The sequence below is a fragment of the Adiantum capillus-veneris genome, chromosome 10 (genome assembly GCF_014529385.1).
Source record: "Adiantum capillus-veneris isolate H3 chromosome 10, ASM1452938v2, whole genome shotgun sequence".
Taxonomy (NCBI): Eukaryota; Viridiplantae; Streptophyta; class Polypodiopsida; order Polypodiales; family Pteridaceae; genus Adiantum; species Adiantum capillus-veneris.
The window spans coordinates 49332229-49355914 of record NC_140940.1 but is presented as its reverse complement, the minus strand read 5'-3'; the positions used below and the strand labels follow the sequence as shown (position 1 = coordinate 49355914).

Genomic DNA, 23686 nt, shown 5'->3' with positions numbered 1-23686 from the left:
ATGGGATTGTATGTCTCCTCATAATCAATCCCATGAGTTTGTGCATAACCTTTGTCCACAAGTCTAGCCTTGAACGTGATCACACTGACATCAACATTATGCTTTATTTTGTAAACCCACTTACAACCAATTGCCTTCTTATCCTTTGGTAATGGCACCGATTCCCTTGTTCCATTTGCATCAAGTGCAACCATCTCTTCATCCATATCTTGCCACCATTTTTCATCCTTGACAACATCTTCAAAACATGTGGGTTCTACTTCCTCTGTAATCGTCACCATAAATGCACAATGACGAGTCATATAACTATCATAAGTCAATCTCTGCACATGATTTCTTGCTCTTTCTAACCTGGATGGTCTAGGATCACTTCTAGGCTCCATATTCCTTGCTTGCATTCTTCTTGCACCCGGAGTCTTCACATAGGATATTCCAAACTCCTCATCCAAACTCTGCTCAAAACCACTGTTGTCGCCATCATCATTACCAGCACTCAAATTTGGCAACTTAGGGGCATCATCATTTTTTTCATTTCCTTTACTTGATAGATTTGAAGAGCTTGAAAGACTCACTCTTTCACCTAACCTGCCATTCCATGGATTCTTACCATGACTTGCACTAGAAGACCCTTTCGTCCCACTCAAAACTTGTGATTGTGTACCTGTATTTTTTGCAGCCACATTCTCGCTTACATGAGCCTCCAAATCATCCTTTACATCATCATACCAACTTTCTATTTCATAAAAAACAACATCCTTTCTCACCCTCACTTTACCCATGACAGGATTGAGACACTTGTACCCTTTCGATAAAGGGAATAACCAAAGAACACACATTTTTTTTTCTTTTGGATCAAGCTTACTTCTTAGCTTATCCAGCACATGCGCATAAGAAATACATCAAAAAAATTTAAAATTTGATACATCTGGTTTTTCACCCACTGAACTTTTCTTCAAGTGTCATATCATGTACTGCAACAATAGGGGTATGTAGACACCTGCAGCAATAGTCTAATCCCAATAACAGTGAGGCATATTCTTCTCATTCATCAATGCTCTAGCCACTTCTACAATGTGCTTGTTCTTTCGCTCAGCAACACCATCTTGTTGTGGAGTATACATGCATGAAAATTGCCTCTAAATTCCAAGATTTTTTAGAAAACCATTCACTTCAATAAGGAAGTATTCTCCCCCTCCATCTGATCTCATGCACTTTACATGTTTCCCAGTTTGTTTTTCAACCATAACTTTGAAATTCAGAAAATGCATAAACACCTCACTTTTTTGCTTCATGAAGTAGACCTATACCTTCCACGTATGGTTATCAATGAGACTCACATAATATCTACATCCACCCATAGATGTAGTCTTTGTCGGACTATATATGTATGCACTAAATCCAAACCATTCTTGCTTACATGCTTATCATGAGGAAAGGATGCTTTTTCTTACTTTCCAAATTGACAAGCTTCACATACTTTTGACATTTCTACAACTCGGAATTTAGGTAAACTTGTAACTATCTCTTTAGTCTGCATCATTTTTAGTCTTTGCAAATTTCTATGACCAATACATTTGTGCCAAATCTCTATATATGGAACAACACTTGCACCTCGTGCAAACATGGCAGCATTCACTTTGGGAACATTTTGTTAGGAAATAGGACCCATAGCTAAGAGATATTAAAATAGTTTACTTAATGGAGAGAGATAATTTTCACACACGAGAAATTATAGAGCAGAGAGAGAGAGAAAGAGAGCACACATGATATACATGGTTCACCCAATGTGGGCTATGTCCATGGGAAAACGGCCACTCAATGGCTTTAGTACTTCGAACTAGAAGTAGGTTACTAAGGGATTATACCCTCAATGGAGCTCACCCCTTGCTTCACTCTCACCACCTCAAATCAACTTCACAATGCACCACAATACATTGTGTGTGTAGAAGAGGCCTCCTTTATAGACCAAAAGGCTTGCCCTCTCTCATAAGAGGTAGTCGTTGTGAGCGGGATGAAAACACACACAGCGCCTCTATAACGACCCGACACACACTCTTGGGAATATACACACACACACACACACACTATGGGGCACCACTAGGCTTACAAAACACACCTGGCCGAGACAGGGAACACACCTCTGGAGTGAGAGGAGAGAGACTATCCACTTACCCACTCCACACAGACACACACAGACACACCCACACACACACACCCAAAAAACTCAGCTCAAAAGAGGAGAACTTCGGATAATTAGGTACAAATGATCTTGGGCCAACACCAATGGGGCAAATAGCTCACACAAAATGGGTAAAATATACCAGATACAATCACAAATTGGAGCAGAAACTTCGCTCATAGGAGAAACTTACAAAGCCAAAACAACAAAAAAAGAGGGAGGAATTTGGCAAAATGGACAGCACCATCGCGTCCGGAACGGCCCAAAACCCCACTCTACAATGTCAAAGTGCTCAAATCCGACCTCGGATGAGCAGTTTACGGCTAAAACAAGCTCCAAAATGAGCAAAAACACACCTGCGGCTGTTCCTCCTCTCTTCTTCACGTTTTTTATGGTCTTCTCTCTAATTTTTCAGTTCCCACACTTAGCTTTATTAGTTGGGCACCCTTGGCCTTTTAGATGACCTCAAATGGACCCCGAACAGGCTAAAAACTGACCTCGCAGTGCATAGTTGTCACCTTTTTGCATCATCCGCACAGCTGGCACTCATTTCTTTTCAATAATGCATCCCGCCACCACATGGAGTGGCCCCAAAAAGTGGTCCTAATGATGACCTTTCTGCATAACTCTCACAAGAAAACACCCACGTTGTGTCCGTCCTCATCCGCGTGCAAATATTGACCCCGTTCGCCCTCCTTACGCCACTAGATGCCATCTGACGCACCTGCTTACCTCATGTCGTCGGCCCGCGGATAGCTTCCTCGAGAAGTTTTACGTGCTACCAACTCCTCATTATTATAGAAAAAACACACTGGTACTGGTAACAATGAAAATCGATGCACTATGTACATGCAGTCCTACATGTACACATGTGGGCCCCACGTAACCACCTGGCTCTGAAAAATGGGCAATTCTTTATTCGATGAACCATGCATGTGTATGTACATATGCACAATCCCTTGCTCCAAAAAACTCCTGACATAATTTGCCCACCCCCTAGCCTGCTAGAGCATTCATGCTCAGCAGCAGCACTAGTAGATGCTCATTCCACCTGGATCAGAAGGCCAAAGGCATATCGCCTGATTCACAAGAAGCATCATAACACCACACCTACATTTGTCAACAATCAACCAAAATGCACCATAGGCATATCCAACTAACACATCCGCCCTGTCTGGAGTTCCAAAAGCATAAATATTGCATGCAACATTCAACCCAACCGATAGAGACAACTCAAGTGACTCATCACCTGGCATCTTGGCTTCACCAGCCATAGCAACAACCTGCAAATCATGCACCCAAGGAGCTAAAAGCATTGTGTGAAGGTAAATTTGTTGATATCCAAAACACAAAAGTATCCCCGCAGCACACATATCCCTAGCATAGGCATCCACATAGCTGAGATTGGACTCATATATGCCAAACCCCTTCTCATCATCATAAGCGTACTCATCATCACACATAACTTCATCCACATCATAATCATGGCTATCACCACTATCCATAGCTTCTAGCATGGGTTCATCAGTCTCCAAGAATACAGATCTCTGCTCTAAACCACAATCATGCTCACGAATCTATTCAATCACTGCACATCCATCAACATATGGCTTCAAAACAGGCTCCACATCCAACAAATCCACAAAATGGCTCTCAACCTTGCCCTCTTCCCTAATTTCCAAGGAACTAGTATCCAAAGATACGTGCTCATCATCAATAACCTCAACCTCACACTCACACCCAGAATCACAAGGTACACAAGTAGCCAATGCATCCTCTTCAAGACTTTTCAATCCTGTATCCAAAGCATTACTCACCTCTTTAGGCTCTTCCATAAACCTGTCAACCTACAAGACCTCTTTACGCTTCACAATAGACCTTGGGAAGAAACGAGAAACATCATAGGATAGGCTACTTTTCACCTGCTTAGGCTTAACTTCATCTTCCATGTCAAATCCATCTTGCACATGCATACCTGTACTGATACCATGTTCCTCAAGACGCTTAAAGTTCCATTCCTTGTGCTTTGCAATGCATACTGCATCTTCAAAAGACTCAGGCGTCTTGAACTCAACCTCGAACCGCAACCAAGGTGACAAAACATCAACAAAAAAATTTTTCTTCAATGAATAAGGGGGATCTCATCCTTAAGAGCAACACACCAACGAGTCCATAAATCTGTAAAAACTTGTACATAGACATCAACACCTTGACAAGAACCTTGCTTAAAAGCATTGAGCTCATTCCATACTGCATTTGCATCTTCAAAAACCTGGAAACGCTCTAAAAAAGCTTCTATAAACTTGTCAAGACTCAAACCATAAGAAGAAGCCACTGCTTCTTTAGCTTCCAAATCCATGAACCAAACACGGGCCTCATCTTTCAAAAGCAATCCAAATAGCCTCAAAATATTGTCCTCATCACACATTTTGTTGCTTATGCATGCCACCTCGACTTGCTCCAAAAATTCTTCCGCATCTTCACCACTTCTTCCATGAAATTCCGGATAAGAGAAAGCCATGGCTACCCAAGTTACAATGCTTTGAGAACCCCTTCGAACACACGTGCAAGAATCCAAGACTTTTGACTACCCAATCCCCAAAAACATCAATGGAGCTCAGCTTTAGATAAGGACAAACACATGCACATCAAATGAGTTTTCATAGTTGATCATCGGAATTACAACAGGCAAAGGACATTCCAGGATCTCTCGTAATCTTCTTGGCCTGAACATAAAGACTATGCGCTGCTGAAAAAAAAAGCTTCCTGGACACATGAACATTTATCTGGATTCTCTGAGTTAAATGAAATGGAGTGAATTGAGGTCCATTTTGATCATCCATTAAAGCCAACCATGAAGCTCCCAAGAAAGCACATTTGACTTATCCTCTGATTTTGCCAGAATTTCAGCAGCATAACAACATAAATGCCTTAAAAGACCAAAAGACCAGCCATCATAATTTGGAAAAATTTTGACAGAGTTTCCCCAGAAGTAGAGCAGTGTGAACCCAAAATATAGATTGTATATGTATGCATAAACTATCAACAATAGAACCCGAGCATCAAATAGGACTCACTAGTACATAGCCTATGGCGAGGTCATGAAAAGGGTACTCCAGCTACCTATATCACCGAAAGGATCTCCACATTTGAGAATCCCCCAGCTCAATAAAACCTCACGCTATTGACCCTCACATGAAGGCTAATGCAAATCACGTATAGTCAAGTCTCAGAAATGACTATCTTCCAGACCAAGTCTCAGAAATGGCTGGGACTGCCAAATAAAACAAAATATGGCTCCACAAATGTGTACAATGGCAGTTTACACAAGTAACGTACAATACCAACAAACAATGCGCTCAACAGGCGCCAAGTGATGCATACCCACAACAACTGCAAGTGACACCACTGCTAGTATATCACTGTACTCCAGCCACCTGTACCTGTGTGAATCACCCATACCTGTACCTCTCCCTGTAACCTGTAGCCCCGAATCTCGAAGCTTGAAGCTCGAAGCAGAAGGTACTCGAAGAAGATCCTCAGTGGGGGCGAGAAAAGAATGTGAGCGGGATGAAAACACACACAGCGTCTCTATAACGACCCGACACACACTCTTGGGAAGATACACACACACACACACTATGGGCCACCACTCGGCTTACAAAACACACCTGGCCGAGACAGGGAACACACCTCTGGAGTGAGAGGAGAGAGACTATCCACTTGCCCACTCCACACAGACACACAGACACACACACACACACACACACACACACACACACACACACACACCCACACACACCCAAAAAACTCAGCTCAAAAGAGGAGAACTTTTGATAATTAGGTACAAATGAGCTTGGGCCAACACCAATGGGGCAAATAGCTCACACAAAATGGGTAAAATATACCAGATACAATCACAAACTAGAGCACAAACTTCGCTCATAGGAGAAACTTACACAACCAAAACAACAGAAAAAGAGGGAGGAATTTGACAAAATGGACATCGCCATCGCATCCGGAACGGCCCAAAACCCCAGTCTACAATGTCAAAGTGCTCAAATCCGACCTCGGATGAGCAGTTTACGGCCAAAACAAGCTCCAAAATGAGCAAAAACACACCTGCGGCTGTTCCTCCTCTCTTCTTCACGTTTTTTCTAGTCTTCTATCTGTTTTTTCAGTTCCCACACTTAGCTTATTATTTGGGCACCCTTGGCCTTTTAGATGACCTCAAACGGACCCCGAACAGGCCAAAAACTGACCTCGCAGTGCATAGTTGTCACCTTTTTGCATCATCTGCACACCTGGCACTCATTTCTTTTCAATAATGCATCCCGCCACCACGTGGAGTGGCCCCAAAAAGTGGTCCTAATGATGACCTTTCTGCATAACTCTAACAAGAAAACACCCACGTTGTGTCCGTCCTCATCCGCGTGCAAATATTGACCCCGTTCGCCCTCCTTACGCCACTAGATGCCTTCTGACGCACCTGCTTACCTCATGTCGTCGGCCCGCGGATAGCTTCATCGAGAAGTTTTACGTGCTACCAACTCCTCATTATTATAGAAAAAACACACTGGTACTGGTAACAATGAAAATCGATGCACTATGTACATGCAGTCCTACCTGTACACATGTGGGCCCCACGTAACCACCTGGCTCTGAAAAATGGGCAATTCTTTATTGGATGCACCATGCATGTGTATGTACATATGCAAAATCCCTTGCTCCAAAAAACTCCTGACATCGTGTATAACCGCCCTTGTGAGACAAGTCCAAGTTGAGCTCTCCAATGCACCCATGAGTGGCTGCCCTTGAGAAGACAAGTCTGCCTTGAAATCGGCCAACTGCCATTGGATTCCACCATTCGCCATTGACTTTTGACCACAAGCCATCCGCCATTGACTATCGATCATCGTTCAACGACCAATCGATGGGCCGTTTTCCGACCACTTTTCGTCCGCCGGCTTGCCATAATATTTCGACAAAAAGGAATATTTCAGTCGTGAATTTTTTGATTTCTGGCGAGTGATTTTTCTTCATGCAAGATGGCTTCTCCTCATAATAGGAGACTTATAAATGTGAATTTTTAATTCTAAAAACTATAAGGGATAAATGAGGCTCCATACTTAACAAACTTCCACTTGGAGGCTGATCTCGAACACATGAAACCTATGACTCCTTTCCATCTTGGCTTCTTATCCTTGATGAAGATGAGCAGAAGCTCAACTTCTCCTTGTTGACCATCTTTATAAACATGTCTGCAAGATTTTAACTTATGTGCATGTTTTCTAGCTTTAGTTGTCCCTCTTCCAAAAGAGTGCATATGAAGTGATATATCAGGTCAATGTGCTTTGTCCTTGACTGAAAGACTAAATTATTTGCAAGATGAATGGCGCTTTGCATGTCATTGTACAAGAAACAATTGTCTTGCTTGTATCCAAGAATCTATGAAGCCACATGATCTCTTTCCTTGCCTCCATAAGTGCTACATATTCTTCTTTCATGGTAGAAAGTGAAACCACTTTCAGTAGCTTTGAGAAGTCGAGCTTATTGTTGTGCCTCCAATTGTAAAGACATAGCATAGCCATTGGTGCTCCTTCAGGTATCTTTGCCACTTATCATATCTGCAGCATCAATCCTTGCAAGAAAATTTCAGTGTCTCCAAAATACAAATCATTTGTGGTTATTATCTTTAGAAACCTAAGTATCCACTTCACAGCTTGCCAATGCTATTTACCTAGATTATCCATGAACCTACTCACAACTCCCATTGCATGTGTAGTATCTGGAATTGTCCAAACCATATCATACATTAGCGAACCTACCACTACAACATATGTAACTTTAGACATATAGGCTATCTCATCTTGTGTCTTTGGACACATATCTTTTGTTAGTTTAAAGTGAATAGCAAAAGGTGTAGAAACTAATGTTGTATCTTGCATTGCAAAAATTTCTAGTACATTTTGAAGGTAATCCTCTTGAGATAGATTTATTGTCTTCTTTCTTTTGTCCCTTGATATCTTCATACCAAGTATCCTCTTTGCAACACCTAAATCTTTCATTGAAAAAGATTTAGACAACTCCTCTTTTACGTCTTGGATGTTTTGCATGATAGCACTTGCAATCAACATGTCATCAATATACAACATTAGGATAATGAACTTTTCATCTCCCAATTCTTTTTGTAGACGTGGTGATCTGAGTTGCATCTTCTGAATCCATGATCCAACATCCATCAATAGAACTTCAAGTACCACTATCTTGATGCTTGCTTTAGACCATAGATTTTCTTTAATCTACAAACCATTTTCTCATTACCCTTTACTTCATACCCCTTTAGTTGAAGCATGTAAATTTCCTCCTCTAAGTCACTATAAGGGAATGTTGTATTTTCATCCATTTGCCTAAAACTTAAGTCATGAGAAGCCACAAGGCTTACGACACGCTTAATTAAGTTCATTTTTACAACAAGAGAGAATATCTAATTAAAATCAATAACTTTGTTTTGAGAAAATCCTTTCACGACAAGCCTAGACTTGTACCTTTTCTTCCCACCTTCTTCTTTGTTCAGCTTGACCCATTTGTTTAGCACTGGCCGCTTACCTTTAAGCAACTCAACCAAATCCCATGTTTGGTTGCGATGTAATGCACCCATCTCCACTTGCATGCTCTTTTTCCATTCTTCTTTGGATCCATGTTTCATAGCTTCTTTGTATGATTTTGGCCTCCCGAATTTGAGACCAATAGATGGTTGAAGGAAGGAACAAGACTTTTTTGGAGGTCTACTTGCTCTTGTAGATCTTTGAGACATAGGTTGAGGCTCATCATTTGGTTGACGTTGTTGCATGTTGTTACCATTTGCACTCCTTGAGTCTTCAACTTCCTCAAGCTCCATGTACTCATCACTTGCATCTTTTGTTTGTTTTCTTTCTAAGTAATCTTTGTACATGTTTTATTCGTCGAAAGTTATATCTCTACTTCTAAATATTTTACCAGCTTAAGGATTCCATAGGTGCTACCCAAAGTCACCTTCCCCATAGCCAATGAAGAAACAATTTTTGGACTTTGTATCTAGCTTTGACCTTAGGCTTCTCTCTATGTGCAGAAAAGCCTCACACCCAAATACTTTGAGAAATGCATAATTTACTGGTTTACCTATCAATGCCTCTTTTGGAACCCCCCATCCAATGACGTTGAGGGTGACCGATTTATCAAGTACATAGATGTACTTACTGCTTTTGTCCAAAGATCAAGGGGTAGGCCTGCATTGCTTCATGCTTGCTCCATGATCGTTCTCTTCATCCTTTCCAAATTTCCATTTTGTTGAGGTGTCCTTGGGGTTGTCCTTTGCCTCCAAATGCCATTGCTAGCACAAAAGATTTCAAAAGCTTGGCTCAATATTCACCTTCATTGTCAGATCTGAGGCATTTAAGCTTGGTACATGCTTCATTCTCCACAAAAGCTTTCCACCCTTTAAATATAGAAAACATATTGGATTTATTCTTTATTACGTAAACCCATGTTCTCCTAGTTGCATCGACTGTGAATGTTACATAGTATAACGAGCCACCAACGGATTTGTACTTGGAGGACCCCAAACATCATAATGAACTAATTCAAGTTCTTTTATTTTTGCTTTCATTTCTTGCTTTTAGAAATTTTACCCTCCTTTGTTTACCGTAAACACAACCTTCACAAAATTTTAATTCCACTTCTTTCAAACCTAGTAGAAGCTTCTTTGATTGAAGGATTTGCATGCCTTTGGCACTTATATGCCCAAGACAATAGTGCCACACCGCACTATCAACTTCTATAGTTGTTGCACAAGTTGAAAATTGTGTGCTGAGTACACAATTGAGACACAAGTAAAGTGTACCAACCTTTTCTTCTTTTGCAACCGCCAAAGATCCCTCTAAGATCTTTCACCCCTCGTTTTCGATTGAAATGTTGTGACCTTCATCGTCCAATTGTCCTGTAGAGATCAAATTTTTGCAAAGAGAAGAAAGATGCCTAACATCTTTAAGCTTCCAGTCATTTCCATTAGTATTTTTGACATAAACTGTATCTTTGTCGACAATTTCACAAGCTTCATCATCTCCCAAGTATACATACCCAAAATTACCTTTGGTGTAATCTTTGAAATGATGCTTGTGTGTTGCTGCATGGAATCAAGCTCCGGAGTCTACTATCCAGGAATTAAACTTATTGTCTTATGAAAGAATTAAAGCATCTTGCTCTACTTTACCTACCACAGTGGCCTCCGATGTTGGCTTGTTGTCTTGAGACTCTAACTTATTCATCTTCTTGAACCAAAAATCCTTCTTGACATGGCTCTTCTTGCCGCATTTCCAACATTCAAGAACTACCTTTGTGTGTGACTTGCTCCATATTGAGAAATCATGACCCTTTTAATTTTTGAACCTCTCCTTCTATCTTTCCCTTGTTTCCACTGACAATGTAGCACTTGATGATTCACTTGTGCTTCTCCTTTGCATTTTCTCACTTAGGAGAATACCCACAAACATCATCAAACTTAAGATTCTTTATGTCAGAGACAAAGTTACTTATATACACCACAAGGCTGTCCCAAATATCCGATAGAGAGGATAGTATAAGGAGGTCTCACAATTCATTGTCAAAATTGACCTTCATCGATCGAAATTGACTTATGTTGGTGTTAAAGTCATTTAGGTGTTGTGAAATTGAACCACTCTCTGCCATTTTTAGATTGAACAAATTGCTTCATGAGAAATACCTTATCCTAATCATGAATTTTTTGATTTTCGGCGAGTGATTTTTCTTCACACATGATGGCTTCTCCTCATAACAAGGGCCTTACAAATGTGCATTTTTAATACTAAAAACTACAAGGGATGAATTAGGCTACATACTTAACAATATTTCACTTGGTGTGGAGATTGATATCCACACCAAATCTATGACTTCTTTCCATCAAGGCTTCTTTTCCTCGCTGAAGATGAGCAAAAGCTCAACTTCTCCTTGTTGACCATCTTTGTAAACTTGTCTTCAAGATTTTCACTTGTGTACATGTTTCCTAGCTTTAGTTGTCCCTCTTCCAAAAGAGTGCGTATGAAATGACATCTCACCTCAATGTGCTTTGTACTTGACTGAAAGACTGGATTCTTTGCAAGATGAATGGCATTTTGAATGTCATTGTACAAGACACAATTGTCTTGCTTGTGTCCAAGAATCTATAAAGCCACATAATCTGTTTCCTTGCCTCCGTCATTGCTACATATTCTTCTTTCGTGGTAGCCCCATGGTAGAAAGTGAAACCAGTTTTTGCAACTTTAAAGTCAAGCTTATTGTTGTGCCTACAATTGTAAAGACATAGCATTTCCACCCGTGCTCTTTCAAGTATCTTTGTCACCTACCATATTTGCAAGAAAATGTCAGTGCCTCCAAAATACAAAGCATTTGTGGTTATTCCCTTTAGATCCCTAAGTATCCACTTCACAGCTTGCCAATTCCCTTTACCTGGATTATCCATGAACCTACTCACAACTCCCATTGCATGTGTAGTATCTGGTCTTGTCCAGACCATAGCATACATTAGAGAACCTACCGCTGCAACATATGTAACTTTAGACAGATAGTCTATTTTACCTTGTGTCTTTGGACACATATCTTTTGTTAGTTTAAAGTGACTAGCAAAAGGTGTAAAAGCCAATTTTGTATCTTGCATTGTAAAAATTTCTTGTACGTTCTGAATGTAATCCTCTTGAGATAGATGTATTGTCTTCTTTGTTTTGTCTCTTGATATCTTCATACCAAGTATCCTCTTTGCAGTACCTAAATCTTTCATTGAACAAGATTTAGACAACTCCTCTTTTAGGTCTTGGATGTCTTGCATGATAGCACTTGCAATCAACAGGTCATCAACATACAACATTAGGATGATGAACTTCCCATCTCCCAAATTCTTTGTGTAGACGCGGTAATCCAAGTTGCATCCATGATCCAACATCCATCAATCGAACTTCAAGTACCACTATCTTGGTGCTTTCTTTAGACCATGCAATATTGTCTTTAATTAACAAACCACTTTCTCATTACCCTTTACTTTATACACCTTTGGTTGAAGCATGTAAATTTCCTCCTCTAGGTCACTATGAGGGAATGCCAAATTTTCATCCATTTGCCTAAAATTTAAGTCATGAGAAGCCACAAGGCTTAAGACAAGCCTAATTGAGTTCATTCTTACAACAGGAGAAAATATCTCATTAAAAACAATACCTTTATTTTGCGAAAACCCTTTTTTCACCACAAGCCTAGACTTGTACCTTTTCTTCCCACTTTCTTCTTTGTTCAGCTTGTACACCCATTTATTCTATAGTACCCACTCACCTTTGGGCAACTCAACGAAATGCCATGTTTGGTTGCGATGTGATACATCCATATCCACTTGCATGCTCTTCATCCATTCTTCTTTGGATTTGTGTTTCATAGCTTCTTTGTATGATTACGGTTCTCCTGAATCTAAGACCGAGAGATGGTTGAAGGAAGGAACAAAACTTTTTTGGAGGTCTACTTGCTCTCTTAGATCTTTGGGACATAGGTTGAGGCTCCTCATTTTGTTCATGTTGTTGCATGTTTTTACCATTTGCACTCCTTGAGTCTTCAACTTCCTCAACATCCATGTAAGCATCACCATATCTTTTGTTTGTTTTCTTTCCAAGTAGTGTTTGAACATGTTTTATTTGTGGAAAGTTACATCCCTACTTCTAAATATTTTACCATATTCAGGATTCCACTGGCGATACCCAAAGTCACCTTCTCCATAGCCAATGAAGAAACACTTTTTGGACTTTGCATCTATCTATGTGCATAAAAGCCTTGCACCCAAACACTTTGTGTAATGCATAATTCACCAGTTTACCTATCCATGCCTCTTATGGAAACCCCCCCATCCAATGTTGTTGGGGGTGATCGGTTGATCAAGTACATAGATGTACTTACTTTTTCTGCCCAAAGCTCAAGCGATAGGCTAGCATGTAGCCACATGCTTAGTGCTCACTCCATGATTGTTCTCTTCATCCTTTACAAAATGTCATTTTGCTAAGGTTTACTTAGGGTTTTCCTTTGCCTTCGAATGCCATTGCTAGCATAAATGATTTCATAAGCCTAGCTACAATAGTAACCTCCACTGTTAAATCTTAGGCATTTATGATTGGTACCTGCTTCATTCTCCACAAAGGATTTCCACCTTTGAAATATGGAAAACACTTCGGATTTATTCTTCATTACATAAACCCATGTTTTTCTAGTTGCATCCTCTATGAATGTTACCTACTACAATGAGCCACCAAGGGATGGTGTGCTTGCAGGACCCCAAACATCAAAATGAACTAATTCAACTTTTTTATTTTCCTTTCATTTCTTGCTTTTTGAACTTTTACCCTCTTTTGTTTATTGTAAACACAATCTTCACAGAACTCTAATTCCACTTCTTTCAAACCCGGTATAAGCTTCTTTGATTGAAGGATTTGCATTCCTTTGGCAGTCATATGTTCAAGCCGGTAGTGCCACACTGCACTATTGACTTTTGTAGTTGATGCATAAGTTGAAAACTGTGTACAATTCACAAGTAAAGTGTACCAACCTTTTCTTCTTTTGAAACCACCAAAGATTCCTTTGAGATCTTTCACTATTTGTTTCTGAATGTAATGTTGTGACATTCATCGTTCGACTATCTTAGTAGATATCAAATTTTTGCGAAGAGAAGAAACATGCTTAACATCTTTGAGCTTCCATTCATTTCCATTAGCAATTTTGACACAAACTATACCTTTGCCGACAATTTCACAAGCTTCATCATCTCCCAAGTATACATACCCAAAATTATCTTTGTTGTAATCTTGGAAATGTTGCTTGTGTGGTGTCACATACAATGAATCCCTGGATGCTACTATCCAAGAATTAGACACATTGATTAATGAAAGAATTAGAGCATCTTGATCTACTACCTACTGCCACATTGGCCTCTGATGTTGGATTGTTGTTTTGAGACTCCAACTCCTTCTTCTTGGACGAACAATCCTTCTTATGAAGCCCTCCTTGTCGGAGTTCCAACATTCAAGAACAGACTCTGTACGTGACTTGCTCCACATTGAGCCCCGGGGCGGTCACTTATCAAAAGCTTCCTATATCACGTGCGTTCAAGAGGTTATTAATAATACCTCAATATACATACTATATTTACACTACGTGACTATTTAAAAAACCCCCACCCCCTTCTGTATGTATACATTTTGATACATTTTGGTCTTTTAATAATCCTCTCCGGTTAACTCACGTGATAGCATATACATTCTAAAAAGTGACCACCCCGGGCATTGAGCGATCACGACCCTTTTGATTTTTGAACCTCTCCTTCAATCTTCACTTCACATGTGCTTCTCCTTAGCATTTCCTTGCTTAGGAGTTGAAGTACTTCGTGGTCTTTATCTTCAAAACTTTGAAGGCCACCATTGATGCCGAGATTAGCCGGATTGTTCCTAATGCCTTTCGATCAAGGACAATCCATGCTTCATTTACCATTGTTGTGGGCTTCTTTGCAAGACCACCTAGTGGCAAATAAAGGTCCTTCTTGTAGAGGTAGTACTCAATATGCATCTTCCAGTGTTGATAGGTTTTGCCATTGAACTTATCAATCTTGAGATTACCTTCCTCCACCATTACTCCCACTCAATTCAAGGAGTCCTTTTGTTGAGATACTTTAGCTATGAGCAAACCTTGCTCTAATACCACTTGTTAGGAAATAGGTTGTAGCTAAAATATATTAGAGTAGTCTACTTAATGGTGGATAGAGATAATTCCCACACACAAGAAATTATAGAGTATAGAGAGAAAGAAAGAGAGCACACATGAATGTGGGTTACGTTCATGGAAAAGCAGCCACTTAATGTCTTTAATATTTCAAACTAGAAGTAGGCTACAAATGGATTATGCCCTTAATGGATCTCCTGCCTTACTTCACTCTCACCACCTCACATCAACTTCACAATGCACCACAATACATTTTGTGTGTAGAAGTGGCCTCCTTTTATAGGCCTAAAGGGTTTCCCTCTCTCATGAGAGGTACCCGTGTATAGCCGCCCTTGTGTAGACAAGTTCAAGTTGAACTCTCCAATGCGCCCATGTGCGGCCACCCTTGAGAAGAGAAGTCCACCTTGAAATTGTCCACCGACCATCGACTTCCAACCATCGGCCATCCGCCATTGACTACCGCTCACTCGCCATCCGACGAACTGACCGGCCGATTTTCAACCACTTTTTGACCACTTTTTTCGGCGAGAATAAATATTTTGATTGTGAATTTTTTCATTTCTAGCGAATGATTTTTCTTCAAGCACAATGGCTTCTCCTTATAATAGGGACCTTATAAATGTGCGTTTTTAATAATAAAGTCTACAAGGGGTAAATCAGGCTCCATACTTAACACATTTACATTTCAAAGTAAACATTCTGTCCACTTTCTTTCCTTGCACAACCAACTTTCCATCATTCTTATGCTCTTTGACAAAAGAGACCATTGTAGTTAAACCTGGTGATGTGTAAACTTTGCTCAACCAGTTGCCCAACAGAAACTAGGTTATTTTTTATGCTGGGTACATGTAGTACATGAGCCCGGTACTTCACTTTACCATTTGTCATAGACAATGGAACATTTTTTGTATGCAAAATAGAATGTGAAATATTATCCCTAGCTTCAACATAACCAAGACCTTGTAAAGTCTACGTTTCCTTAAACCATTCACCATGGTCGGTCATGTGATTCGATGCAACAGATTCCACATACCAGACATTATCACTTGATTTTGGCACATTTGCAGACATAGTATCCAACATGTGCTACATCACAAATAGCCTCACAAATTCATTTTAATTCCTTCTAGTGGTTCTTGAACTCATCTGCATTCCTTAAACCATTCACCATAATTGGTCATGTGATTCGAGGCACTAGAATCCACATACTAGATATTATCACTTGATTTTGAGACATTTGCAGACATAGTATTTAGCATGTGCTGCATCACAAATAGCCTCTTGAACTCATCTGTATTCTTGCTAGTGGTTTCATAATTATTTTTCTACCTCTTGTCTGGACAATCAGGTTCAAAGTGGCAATGCCTTCCACAACCCCAACATAGTACATTTTTGTATTGACCTGCATTATTGCCTTGCGCATTTCCACGACCTCTTGAAATCTCCCTAGCTTGTGTTTAGACCATGATTATTGCTCTACTATTGTGCTCGGTGGTTGCCTCTTCCACGGCCTCATCCATGACCTATACCGCGTCGTCTTTCCTTTCTCTGTTGTTGAAAAGGACTTGTTTAGAGTTGTTTCCAACTTGCATAGAGGAGTGCTCCTCAAATTCCTTCTCTTCCACAATTAATAAGGACACCAAATCTGTAAACAAGGGAATGTTATCTCGAAGATGGATGCCAGCTTTAAAATTTTTGTACTTAGGACGTAAACCTTCGCAGTGAGACTTCTACTTTATCATCATCATCGACTGTAATACCAATCGATGCAAGTGACTTACATATGTTATTCATCTTCTGAAAATAGTAATTGATGGGTGGACAATCTTTTAGTTGGCATAATATTCAGCTCAGTCTTCACATGTAGCTTCCTTGCCTTTCTGTTGGTCACATCCAATGACAACAAAGTGTCCCAAGCCTCCTTAGGAGATTGAGCATCCTCTATATGCCCAATCATAGTGTCTTGTACACTGATAGAAAGCCAGTACATGACTTTTTAAACTCTATGGTTCCAATCTTTAAATGTCTTAGTTTGCATAGCAGTCGCACTTGCCTATGACAGTATGTGTGCTATCTCATGCTCTCAATCAATGTAGTCCCAAAATAATCTTTGCCCATAAGGAAATTGATCATTTTGAACTTCCAAGCATTGAAGTTGTTCTTATCCAACTTTTCACTAACAACCTGGTTAAGCCCATCATTTTTTGACAACATATTTCCAAACCTTCACACAGTCTTCAAGCAGCCTGCTAAAAATAGCCGATTATTACCTGCAACCACAATTTGCATACATACATTTGTTTCACTGTACTAAATAGTGTCTGTGCACACTGTAGAAAAACCAAAGCTTTTTGCACCACCTATATGTAGATTTACATAATCTTGAACCTTAGCTGTTATGCATGCGAATGCATTTATACTCCAAAAGACGGCCAAAATGCGTGCGGAATGGAAATTTGGCTACATAGTTAGAGTCCAAAGGACTAAATAGAACCCTAAGATGCACAATCTCCAAAAGAAATCACCTCAATTGGAGATCATTGACGGTGGCTCCCAGGAATATCAAAGCCGCTTCCGAGACCGCTCCTGCTTGCTGCTCCAAGCTCCTCAGACACAACCATGCTCTAATACCATGTCAAAAGATAGAGAAGGAGAGAGCTTGATCTCTTGAAAAAACACATCCACACAAAGATGGAGGCAAAAGATTGTACTTCTTCTTCTTCGCAAACTCAAGATAAGAGGTCTACAAAACATAAGGGAAAATACTACATAAAAGGAAAAACTAGTACAATGGCCTAGTATGCATCGCTAGTGAGTGAGGTGAGTAGACAAGTGTGCCATCACTCTGGTAGGTAGATCAGTTCTATGTAGTCCATATGTATTATCACTGGCGAATATATGTGTATCCACCAAGGCGTGCCAGTGATGATAACTTTCAATGATCCAAGAGTCGTACATGTTGAGCTTGACATCTCAACATGCCCGACCTCACACAAGCTTGGAATTTTCTTGTAGGGGTATGGAGTGAACTCCTAGAGTTGGGTCAAGTCCTACGAGGTCTTTGTACGACCAAGCAAAAACATCCTTCCAACTTGTAATGGATGAAAACATCAAATCGAGTAATTGTGGATGATCCTAGAGCCATGCCGCCAGTAGCACTAGGTTGGGCTCTTTTGCAATACCTAAGTTGACTTATTTGACTGGATATTGATTGTTGTTTGGGCTCCACTCTTTGGCTACATCCTGGCTAGTTTTGGACAATGCTTTCACATCATGATCCAAAGTCTGATCAATGGGAAAGTCTTGTGCCTACTCCTGTAACCATCCTTGAGGAAGCTCATCCAAAGGCAAGTCATCTTTAATTTTCTTGGAGCTAGTATGCTGACTTTGTGGTGGGTTGGGGTTGCTCCTAGCCTTGCCCTTGGATAGGGAAGAATATCTATGTCAGTTTCATGCTTTGAATCTTCTTCTTGTTTCCCTTGTAGGGGAGGCTTCTTACCATGCCTGTGCTGAGTGATGGGCTCTCTGAGACCAAGAGACTCCACTTCTTCTTAGATACATGTGTCTTCCTCCATCCCAATGAGGACTTCAAAAAAGAGAGGGTCAAGTGCTGTCTCTAACCATTCGAGGAGCTCATTGTCACCAGGGACATTGGGTAAGACCTCTTCCTCTGGTGGGTTCTCCTCGGTCGCTTTAGCTTCTATCTTCTAGTCATCATGTTGTGCAATACTGAGGGAAGACCTTCTATTGGATGGGTTAGCTCCACTTTTCAATTGGAGCTGTCTAAACCCTGTACTTGGTGTAGTGATCCACATTGTATCATTGCCCTAGTCATGAAGTGCATGAGTATGTCATAGACAAGGCCTACCAATATTAAAAAATGGAAACCCCCATCCACTATTGGTAGCTAGACTACCACAAAGTCAAGTCAAAAAAGTGAAGTCTTCTACGACCATTGGCACTTGTTCCACCACTCCGACCGGGCGGACTTTGTGTTGGTTGGCTAAGGTAACAGTAAAAGTAGCACTCTTTGTGGGAACCAAGCCAAGCTGTTGCATTGTGAACTTTGGCATGAAGTTAATTCCTGAGCCACCATCCATTGACATCTGTAAACTGATGGCCATAAATGGACACTAAGAGGCGAGGAATTTTATAGCCAGTGAGGGGTGTCAGTGGGTAGAAACTCATGTATGACTCTTCGGAGAAAAGTGTGGACTGGTGCCCGTCACTATTTAGGCACGAGGGGTAGAGAGATTTGATTTCCCTAAGAAGGTAACCCCTAAAGGTAGGGTCTATTTGAAGAAGTTTGTACAATGAGATGCTTTTGTAGGTGGTCTTCAGAATATCCTCAATTGGCAATGACATTAGCCTCTGTAGCCTTCCTTGTGGTAGGGCTTGGGCCTCCATGTCTTGTACGGCTTTTGTGTACGCTTGATCAAATTTCAATGGCATAGCTGTATTTTGTGGCTCTATCTCTTCTTCTTCCACAATCGGCCGCAACTTAATTAACTCCTTAGGTTGTTTTGTAGGCAGAGGTTTTTCTATGGGCAAGGATATGTTCCTGGCTATTCTTTCAGCTCTTGTGAGTACTCTAGTAGTGCCTGAGATTTCTTGAGACAAAGTAGAAGGTGAAGGTGAAGGGTGAGGAGTGAGGACATGAGTTAATGGTGAGGGCAAATTGGTTGAGGTGACATTAGTTGAGCCAGAGATTGATACATTGTTCTATAATGCATTTGATATGTTTGAGGGCGACAGTTATTGTGGTTAACTCAGCAATCACCTCATTTAGAAAATGGCTGCCTCTATCAATGACCAGCTCCACAGGACATCCAAATCGAGTCATAATGTTGTGATAGAGAAACCTAGCAACACTGTCAGCTTTATTGTCTTTCAGAGCCACTGCTTCAACCCACTTGGTGCAATAATCAATAGCTACCAAGATGTACCTACATCCCCTACTGGTGGTAGAAGGTTCCAGAGGTAAAATAAGATGATTTGTCATTCTATCTCTGGCATCTGGTTGACCTAACTTCTGACAAATCACACAGCTTTTAGCATACTCATGAGCATCTTACAACGGGCCACCATAATCCATCTTGCAAAACTTTTTTGCCTGTAATGTCACCAGAAAATGTCCTCCAACTGTTCTTGAATGAGCTTCCTATAAAATAGCTCTTTGTTCAAAGTCTGGAATGCACCATCGGATTACCTGATCAATCCCTTTTCTATACAATGCTCCTGCTATTACCAAAAGTGGTCAACTCTTTAAAGCAAACTTCCTTATTTGATCTCCTGAGAATCCGATTGGCATTGTACCATCTATCAAAAATATGAGCATTTGATTATACCATGATTCAAATGGTATGATCAAATCATTGGAAACCCCTGTTGGTTCATCTCCTGTATCAATTCTACTTAAATAATCAACTACGGCATGCTCTTTGCTAGGATTGTGCACAATTACAAAATCAAACTCTTGCAACAACAACATTCATCTTGCCAATTTGCCTGTTAGCACTCAAGTAAAGCAATACCTGATGGTCCACATGAAAAATAACTCTGTTGCTCAACAAGTAATGCCTGAATTTATTCAAATCATAGACCATACCAAGAACTTTCCTTTCTGTTACATCATAGTTCCTCTCAGATGATGTTAACACCTTGCTAGCATAATAAACAAGTCGGAACCATCCCCTAACTTTTTCTTGCATAAGGACAGCACCAATGGCCATATCTGATGCATCAACAAAAACATGAAAAGGTAATGGCCAATCTCGAGGTTGTAATGTTGGTGCTATAGAAAGCATCTTCTTTAACTTTTGGAATGAATTCTTTTGAGGTTCAGCTCACACAAAAGGTACATTTTTCTTTGTTAAATGAGTGAGAGGCATACAGACATTGGCTAAATATCTTACATATCTAGCATGCCATTTCACCTGACCAACAAACCTGCTAACTTCATTAACATTCTGTGGAGCTTTTGCTGCTTTAATCACTTCAATCTTCTTCTCATCAATAGACATCCCTTCATAAGAAACCACATGACCTAAAAGTACTCCACTCCAAACAACAATAACACTCTTGAAAGGGTTAAGACACATTCTAAATTGTCGACACCTTTCAAAACACAACTTTAGATGCTGCAAATGAAGGTCTTTCTTTCCAAAGACAGAAAAATCATCCACAAAGACTCTCATGAAATCCTGCAAATATGGTTTAAATGTTTTATATGCTGTAAAGTTGAACGATGGTGGTCCATTTTTGAGGTGAAAATTCATCACTGTAGATGCAAAAGCACCCCACGTGGTTATAAAGGTTGTTTTGTGCTGATCCTTTTTAGCCACCTTAATTTGATGATACCCAAAAAATCCATCCAAAAAGCTACATTTCCTTCCCTCCTACAACATCCAATATAGCATCACAAAATGGCATTGGAAAAGGATCAGTAATAGTGGCTGCATTCAACTTTATGTAATCAACACAAACTTGGATTTTTCCATTCTTCTTGGGAACAAAAATGATTGGTGACAATCATGTAACCTCATGAATGGGTTTAATGAAGCCAACAACTAACAACTTATCAATCTCTTGTTTAACCTGCTCTGCAAAATTTGAATTCATTCTGTACCTCTGTTGCAAAATAGGAATTGCATCCTCTTTCAGATTAATATGATGCTGATGCAAATCAGGATCTATACCTTTCAGTTCAGAATAATCCCAGGCAAAAACATCTTTATACTCCTTTAACAACTGAAACAACTCATGCAAAAACTGTCCATCCATATGAATAATGACCTTGACAATATTAGGATCCTCTTCAGTAACCAAATTAAGGTCCTTCAATTCATCGTGCTTGACTCTAGCTGATGCTCTGAATGTTTTATTATAAATCTTTCAGCCAAATCCCTTGCTTCCTTTTCCTCCTGCTGTCTGCAAGGCCTCCCTGGAAGTAGGAACCAAAGTCCGATCCACCAACTGCACCAAGTCGGATCCCTGAATTGTCTGTCTAGGTACCAAATCAGAATTTGCCAACTCTTCCACTTCTTCTTTCTGCAAGATACCATCAACATCAACTTTAAAGATTGGTACAATGGTTGGATTGGCTCTTAAGAATGCTTCTTCTTCATCATCTACCACTTCTTCTGCCAAGTTGATTGACTGAGCATACAATGGTCGTTCCTTGAAAGGAATATTCTTTCTCCCCAACATAGGGATTGCAATTGCCTGCTTTTCCTTTTTGATAACAACTTCATTATCTCCCCAATCTTGCTTAACTTTAGCCAATCTGAACCAAGGCCTTCCCAATAACATATCATTGGAGGTATTACCCTTCTCCATCTTCAACACAACAAAGTCCACCTGAAATTTAATTCTTGCAATGTAAATAGCTTGCTGCCTTAGAATTCCCAAGGGTTGAACTCTCCTCTGATCTGCCATCTTTACCTGAAATGGTGCTGGCTCCAATTTACCTAACTTCATCTTATGATAAATAGACTCAACCAATATGTTGACTCAGATCCTCCATCTAGTAACACTTCTTCAAACAAAGTACTCTAAAATACCACCTTAATCACTCAAACCACAAAATCCACATCTGCTGGATCAACATTATTGACAATAGTCTCTAGCATATGTTTTGTCGGATTTGAAGATTCTTTGGATAACAATCTATTAAAAAAATTATCTTTGAAAGCTGGAACCAAACACAATAACTGATCCAAAGAAAGCTGTAAGGGGGAGTTTATTAATACCCCAAACAAATCCTTATCATCCTTGGATACTAAAGGTTTCTCACAATGCTGCTGCAATATTTCCTCTTCAATATCGGAAGGAATGTCATCCACCTTCTGATGCTGCTGGTCCTTATGAACCTGTTTCTAAACTCGATCCCGAATTCCTTTTGGCTCCTTCCAGTGAATAGGAACTTTTCCCTTTGACCTCGTAACCACCATAACATCTATCTCCTGATGTTCCCTAGCTTGAGGACAATCACATGCCCATTCATCACAATGCTCTTGAATTTTCTACTTCCGATTTTCTTCCAATAAAGCCTCTGCTGGTTGTTGTTCAGCAATATCAATGATAATGACATTGGCTTGAGCGGGTGGTTGATTTTGCTGTTGAGGCCGTGGGTTAACTTGGTGATTATCCTGATTATAGGGTACCACTGGTATTCCCCTCTCCTCCGATGTGTAACCCATAAAGCACAATTCAAACCAACCCAATGGTCTGGTGCACCACAATACACACATGGCATAATACCTAGTGGTATTCTTTGATTATTGTCCTGATTTCTCCAAGGTGGTCTTGGAGGTCAAGGAGGTCTATGAAATGGTGGTCTCCCCCTGAAAGGAGCAACTTGATTGGTTTCAGCATCATTTCTCCCTCTTCCAGCATTAGGAGTAGGTCTACCTCTATTGTGCGGATTATACCAACACTTAGCTGTGTTATGTCCTCCCCTTTCACAAATCTGACAATATTGCTCTTCCTTGGGGGCCACAATGGAATACCCCATTTTCTTCAACTGATTGATCAAATCCTCCCCTTTCTCCTTCTTATCCTTTTTCTTCTTACTTCCATGCTTCTTCTTATTATGTTTTACTTTGCTACCTTCAGCTTCACTTTCTGATGACACCTCGGAATCACTCTCTGAATCAACTTCAGACTCAGAATTAGACTCATTCTCAGATTCAGAACTAGCCCTGCTCTTGT

General features: G+C 40.2%; 1 pseudogene; it reads right to left on the bottom strand.

Annotated features, from left to right (window-relative positions):
* Positions 1-1010: 1010 nt before the first annotated feature.
* Positions 1011-17188, bottom strand: LOC147448800 (uncharacterized; annotated as a pseudogene).
* Between the last annotated feature and the right edge of the window lie 6498 nt (positions 17189-23686).